The following is a 5747-nucleotide window of genomic DNA, read 5'->3' as shown; positions in this document are numbered from 1 at the left end:
CGCTCTGTCTGAGCGCAAGGAGAGGGAAGAAGGGAAAACAGCGAACGCGCCGCATTTAAATGGCACCGCAGTCGTACTGCAATGACTTGGTTTTATGTTTCACATTTCTCAACAATACCGGTCATAAACAAAACAAGTTTTCAGTATTAATTAATTATTTTTGGCGCACTGAAGACATGATATTACAGACGAAGACAATTTCAGAGTTTCGCAGTCAAGTGCCATGTAATCGTGATTTATTTAGTATCATAATGGAAAAAAGGTCTTTCACACATATATGTCAATCGAAATATTGTAGCACTTTTGCAGCATTATTATGCAGACTTGAAAATATGCCTGTGAAAAGCAATGTAGACGCCCTGGACAGTTTTAACGTGAAAAGATTTGTAATTAAAACAGAAATAACCTGCCAGGTCAGTCACATACGCCAGCACATTCACAGGGACATGTTCAACTGAAACGACAAACGGTCTCAAAAACATCTCGAAAACAGATGTAAGACTGACAATGTCCTCAAAACATTTATTAAACTATCGTTGTAATTCTTGCAAGACCGCAAGGAATTCTGCAACTCTCGTGCTTTCTTTAACGCCAGTGACCTTAGGGAACTGAATCGTGTTTATCAGAATGTGTCCTTTCCACAACGCGATTTTGTTTTTAAATGCATCTCCATCAAATCAGAAAAAAGGTTCTTCTAATAATTTCCTGGTATGCAGCCGGATCCCGTCGACATTCTGCCACGATATTTCGGCCCAGAGAAATTATTAGAAGAAGAAATACGCCGGGAAAATTTCAGAAGTCACATCAGAAAAAAGGTACCTTGCAGTGTCTTGCTATGGGCAGTGTGCAGTCAAGTCCACTTAAAAAATAAAGTCTGCACTCCATTCCGGCTGTTCTAGTTTTCGTTGCTGCGCTCCTTTTTCCTTCATAAATTCAACAACAGCGAGTTCTAAATCGAAAAATGATTTCAGGCGTGCACATTGACTTTGCAGCAATATATTAAGTCCAAATACTCTTCATTCAATTCCACTGAAAACCGTTGAAATTGTCAATGGAATAATGCGCGCAACTATTCGTACGACCAATTTCTTCTAGTGCTCCAGGCCTGCAAATTTAACACTAAGGGCTTTTTGATGTACAGAACAATGAATCACGTCTGTCGTTCATTGAAATTTTTTGCTCCTTCATTGTCAACTAAATCTTTAAATTCTTTCTGCATGGTATTGTAATGTCGTTTCGTAGCAAATACACAACAATCACTTACGCAAATTGAGAATTCTCAACTCTTTCTTCTGTCATTCCCGTTCATTTTAAAGGATTGTGACGGTAGATCGCTAGACTGCCTCTTTTTTGTGCAAACAGACACTGGACCTGTAGACGTCCTTCACACCACGAACAAAAGTGAAAGGTAAACAGCGCTGACGTCACGATTCTGACGAACTCAGAGTTGTGACGACCTAAATATACCGCTCCGCAATGCTAAATGAAATGTCGCTCTGTTCCGTGTACTTCCGAGAAAAACAAAGGCGAGTGACAGGCCGGGCCTTGGTCCGAACGCGGCCCGCACACCCTGCACGCGTGAAGCTTATCGTCCTAATTTCTGTCCAGTTGGTGCTTTAGATCTTCAGAATCCCGAGTTGTGTCCCAAACGTTCTCAGTTGCGAAGAGATCCGGCAATCTTCCTAGACAAGTTTTGGTTTGGTAACCGTGAAGACTACCAGTAGAATCTCTCTCCGTGCACAGGCGGACATTGTCTTGCTGAAATGCAAGCTCAGGATGGCTTGTCGTGAAGGGCAAAAATCAGAGCTTAGAATATCGTCGACGTATCGCTGTGCAGTAAGGGCGCCGCAGGTGAAAAGCGAAGGGTCCTGCTATGAAATAAAAAGGGATCCTAGATCACCACTCCTAGTTGTCGGGTCGTATGGCGGGCGATAATCAGGTTGGTACGAGGCGTGTTTTTTAAGTAAGTACCGTTATGAAATTTAAAAAAAGACGTGCTAAGATATCTCAATAATTTTATTTTTACATGGAAGCCTGTACCTTAATCTACTTTTCTACACAATTTCCGTCAATATTGAGGCACTTGTCATAACGTTGTACTGGTTTTTGAATACCCCCCTCATAGAAGTCTCCCTCCTGACTTGTTAACCATTGCATCACCACTGTTTTGACTTCGTCATCGTCTTGAAGACGCTGACTTCCCAGGTGTTTCTTCAAGTGCGGGTTCAAATGTTTCAAATGGCTCTGAGCATTATGGGACTTAACTTCTGAGGTCATCAGTCCAGTAGAACTTAGAACTACTTAAACCTAAGGACATCACACACATCCTTGCCTGAGGCAGGATTCGAACCTGCGACCGTAGCGGTCGCGCGGTTCCAGACTGCAGCGCCTAAAACCGCTCGACCACTCCAGCCGGCTCAAGTGTACGAACAGATGGTAGTCACCACAATCTGTGGTGTTCAATTCAGAACAAAAGACATGGCAAGTTGAGCAAGGGCATCGTTTTGCTGCAAGACAATGTCCGTCCGCATGTGGCGAATCAGACCAAAGATCTCATCACATCTTTTCAATGGGAAGTCTAGATCATCCTCCGTACAACCCCGATCTTGCGCCCAGTGACTACCATCTGTTCCTGCAGTTAAAGAAACACCTGGGCGGTCAACGTCTTCAAGACGATGACGAAGTCAAAGCAGTGGTGGTGCAGTGGTTAACATTTCAGGCGGCAGACTTCTATGAGGAGGGTATTCAAGAACTGGTACAACGTTATGACAAGTGCCTCAATATTGACGGAAATTATGTAGAAAGGTAGATTAAGGTACAGGCTTCCATGTAAAAATAAAATTATTGAGATATCGTAGCACGTCTTTTTTTAGTTTCAAAACGGTACTTACTTAAAAAACACGCCTCGTATCTCGCTGCTGTCTCGGGCATCTCTCATTGATTGGAGCAGAATTGTCTTCAGTGGTCAGTCGCATTTCAATCTCAGCCCCAATAACCAGCGAAGACTGTCTGGAGACGCTGCACTCAGCAGTAGAGTACCAGCTTGATTCTCGCCCGCCACTCGGCCCGACAACTACGAGTCGTGGTCAGGGGTGCCACTTTTTTTCATAGCAGGTTGGTTCAAATGGCTCTGAGCACTGTGGGACTTAACTTCTGAGGTCATCAGTCGCCTAGAACTTAGAACTAATTAAACCTAACTAACCTAAGGACATCACACACATCCATGCCCGAGGCAGGATTCGAACCTGCGACCGTAGCGGTCGCGCGGTTCCAGACAGTAGCGCCTAGAACCGCTCGGCCACCCCGGCCTGCTTCATAGCACGTCCCGCTCAGCTGTCATACGCGGGGCTCTTGGAGCACAGTAGTATGTCGACGATATTCTACATCTCGTTATCTTCCCGTCATGGCAAGCCATCCGGAACTTACATTTCAGGAAGATAATGCCCGCTCTCACACGGCGAGGGTTTCTACTGCTCGTCTTCGTGCTTGTCAAACGTTACCTTGGCCCGGAAGGTCACCGGATGTCTCACCAATTGAGAACATTTGGAGCGTTATGCGCAGGGGCCTCCAACCAGCTCGAGATTTTGACGACCTAACGTGCCAGTTGAACAGAATCTGGTATGATACCCCTCAGGGGGACATCAACAACTCTATGCATCAATGCCAAGCCGAATAACTTCTTGCATAACGGCCAGAGGTGGACCAACACTTTATTTACCAGATCAATTTGTGAAGTTATTTCTTTCAAAAAATTCACCCAATTTTTCTGAAATGATAATCATTTGTTTGTCAGTACATTTACATCACATCTACCGATTACAGCCCCATTCGGACAATTCCTTCGAGGTCTGCCCTCTTTTTTTTTTTTTTTTTTTTTTTTTTTGTCGTAGAGTGTACAGCCTGACTGATGAAATAAAATTATATCTAAAAAATAAGTAAGACCATCTAGAATGTACAAGTGAAGGAACACTGCCGAAAGCAGCAAACAGATACAAGCAATTCAGAAGCAAGACCAAAGAAAAGATGGGAATAAATCCTATGAAGGTGGAACAGCTCACGGAGGCCTAATACTTGTTGTGAAGAAGAAGAAAAGAACAAGAAGACAGTCGGCACACATATTAAGCTTTCCATCGCGCTGGGAAAAGCAGATGACGTGAGCTGATATGCACTTGAAGCGGTGAGTAATGAACTACAGAGTGGCCCAAAAAAAAGTATACACTCTTTCTTTGCTCGTAACATCGAAATTAACTCATTTTCGGTGATAGTGCAGCCTGAAGTTCAAGTTATTGAAAAAAGTGTAAATATGCGAAGTGGTGACCGTTGAACTGCCGGTCGAACTATCGGCTGCAGCTTGTCCAGTTGGATATCTTCGCAGGAATGTTCGATGCATTCTCGAGGTTCATCCAGCGTGCTTGGTTTTTGTCGATAAATGACGTCCATTAGTGTTGTTCATAGGAGAAAGTTGATCATCGTTAAGACTGGAGAACGTGATGGATACACGGTTCGACCTGTCCATCGTGCGGGTAGATTTTCGCTGAGGTATTCTCTGAGACAATTATGGCAGTGGGATGGGTCACCATCTTGTTAAAAGTAAAATCTTTCGTCCCCATACAACTCACTGATGGCAGGTAGAATGGATGTTCCAAGCTTCTCTACGCACACCTCCCCGGTAACTATGCCACCAAAGAAAAACGGCCCAGTCAAACCCTGTTAAGATGACCGACACTGCACATTCACTTCCGATGAATTCACGGCTTCGTTCACGCTCACATACGGACCTGCTGCAGCGCAGTGGACGCAATTGTGACAGGCTACTGTACCACTGAGGTTAAATTGCGGCTCATCTGACCACGCAATCATCTCTGCAAAAACTTCATTGTCACGCACCATGCCATTAAAACACTCGTACTACTTCATTCTACGATCTAGGTCGACTTTGTTGACTGCGTGCAGCAATGTTGTTATGTAACACTTAAACTTCGCAGTCTTTAAAATGCGCTGAAGCGACTCACCCTGATTTCACGGTTATTCCATCTCGCGCACTTCTATGATGAGCGATCGAATTGCTGTAACACAGTCCGGGAATTCGCTGGACTTGTTTCTGTTACAGGTCGTCCGGATCGTTTTTTGTGTACATCTTTAGCGCAGGCTTCGACTTAAAGTTTATCTTCAATGGTAGCTATTATTGTTGTACGTGTCGGTGGCTCTCTTTCAAACACATTTCGACATTGGCGTTGAACCTCAGTGAGACGTTTTCGTCAGTTAATTTGGAAGTTATGGGCAATCAAATAGTGTATACATTTTTGGACTACCTTTTATTTATTCTTTTCGCCAACGGTCTTGCCGCAGTAGTAACACGGTTCCCATCAGATCACCGAAGTTAAGCGCTGTCGGGCTGGGCTAGCACTTGGATGGGTGACCATCCGGTCTGCCGAGCGCTGTTGGCAAGCGGGGTGCACTCAGCCATGGCGAGGCAAACTGAGGAGCTACTTGACTGAGAACTAGCGGCTCCGGTATCGTAAACTGATGAAACGGCCGGGAGAGCGGTGTGCTTACCACATGCCGGTCCGTATCCGCATCCAGTGGCGCCTGTGGGCTCAGGATGACACGGCGGCCGGTCGGTACCGTGGGGCCTTCCACGGCCTGTTCGGACAGAGTTATTATTCTTTTTAGTATGAAATTCAGTTCATACGACTTTATTTAATGTTGCTTATTACGCGCTATCCATTTCTAAACGCTCAAGGCTT

At 44.8% G+C, this 5747-nt stretch overlaps 1 pseudogene; it reads left to right on the top strand.

Moving 5' to 3' along the window:
• The first annotated feature begins 5330 nt into the window (after positions 1–5330).
• LOC126413559 (5S ribosomal RNA) lies at positions 5331–5447 on the top strand (annotated as a pseudogene).
• Positions 5448–5747: the final 300 nt, after the last annotated feature.

This window comes from Schistocerca serialis, chromosome 7 (assembly GCF_023864345.2).
Source record: "Schistocerca serialis cubense isolate TAMUIC-IGC-003099 chromosome 7, iqSchSeri2.2, whole genome shotgun sequence".
Taxonomy (NCBI): Eukaryota; Metazoa; Arthropoda; class Insecta; order Orthoptera; family Acrididae; genus Schistocerca; species Schistocerca serialis.
This window is presented reverse-complemented; position numbering and strand designations above follow the sequence as displayed.